We start from the raw sequence: 1,721 nt of genomic DNA, 5'->3' as shown, positions 1-1,721 counted from the left end.
CATTGAGATGTAATCCATATCGAAGGCTGTGCTCTTTGATCTTCATAAGTAAATGTTTCAAGTCCTCTTCACTTTCAGCAAGCAAGGTTGTATCTATTAGTAGTATAGATATGAATAATATGAATTATTTTTAAAAATTACATTGTAGTACTAAATTAAACCAAGTCTTTAAAGCAAACCCTCAATTTATGAAACTTCATAGTTTTCATCCAGATGAGTCAAAGTCTTAAAATTTTTGCAAAGTAGTTACATGGAATGCAGCAAGAAGGGAGAAGAATTTTGGGAGCAAGCTCTTGCTTTGATAGTCTTTAGCACTTGTGATATGGAACTTGTTTATGATCTTATGAATATACCACAACATTTAGGACACTATAGATATGCATCTATCTGGTGAAATGAGATAAAATACAGGAAACACGTGGTCTCTATAGAACTCCAGGCTATTGCTTCATCACACATGAGACATGGGAGGAGGTCACTCTTTTTGAGGACTATGTGTTAGAGGCAACATATCAGAAAGGACAAACACTCCCAGCTGGTGTATTCAGGAAAGATGCAAAGGTAGGAAGACAGCATGCCTTATTCATACCACTCTGCTTTGCCTGTAAGAAGTGCTCTCCTCTGACTTCTGTGTGGGAAGAATTCTAGGCCCAGGGCCAGGGGAGTCCATGTAAATTTTACCTATAGAGAACATACCTGGACTGTTCTGTAAGTGGGAATTTCCTGTTTCTTCTGGAATCTGAGGTGTGAGGTAAACATGCAGGTGTCAGTCTAGTGAGGCTTTGACTATCTGCTTTAGGGTCAGGACCTCTAAGTGGACACTGTTAAGAACAAGGAAGTACAAGCAGTCAGATTTATCTGAACAGACTAGGAAGGTATGGTAAATGGACAGTAAATCATTGGTTCTGCCTTAATTGTTGTATTTTGTAAGTTCTGTGGAGTTGGTTTAGGATTTATGAGGAGTGATTTGTGGGTTTGAATTGCCATCTTGTGGTTAACAGACCAGGGTTTATCCTATAGCACCACATCAGAACTCCTAATAGAAATGGTGAAAGTAAACTATGGGACAAGTGACAGGGACACAAATCCCTGTTGCTGGGATGTGGCAGTGCTCAAGGAGACATTTGAAAGTGGATCTCTACTGAAAAGTGCTTTCTTTCCTGGCTAACAGCAACACCAAGATATCCCAGGCAGAAGCAGCCAAAGCATTGGCCATAAACCTTCCTGGAAGTGAGAACATCTTCCAACCAGAACAGTTGGAGGCTTATTTCTTGTCCTCGCAACAGAAGAGTCTGCTGACCTTCCTGAAGGGGCAGCCCCAGGTCCTGGGGGTAAGTAGGCAGGAATAGAACATAGACCCAGGGAGAAACCCACACCTTAAGGCAATTCAGTTCACTAGATAACTGAATGTGGTACGGTGTCTCATGCTGACCTGCACTATCTTCACAGACTTAGGTAATAAAAAGAGGTTGGATTGAATCTGTGCATCAGTGGAAAGAAAGAAAAAAAAAAAAATAACACTGACTTTTCCTGTGTGACAAATATATGAATAAGCACTTTTATAATGAGTGCCAATGTTCTGCCTTGGACACAGGGAAACATTAAAATCTATGTTCTCTTCTTCAGTCCTTTCAAATGAGTCTTCGAGTGGGAACAAATCAATGTGTAATGATCGAGGGCTTGCCTCCTGTGAGCAGCTCTTTCTCAAAAGATGTTTCTTA

Source organism: Chrysochloris asiatica, unplaced genomic scaffold (assembly GCF_000296735.1).
Source record: "Chrysochloris asiatica unplaced genomic scaffold, ChrAsi1.0 scaffold00381, whole genome shotgun sequence".
In the NCBI taxonomy this organism is placed as follows: domain Eukaryota; kingdom Metazoa; phylum Chordata; class Mammalia; order Afrosoricida; family Chrysochloridae; genus Chrysochloris; species Chrysochloris asiatica.
Note: the sequence above shows the minus strand (reverse complement) of the source record.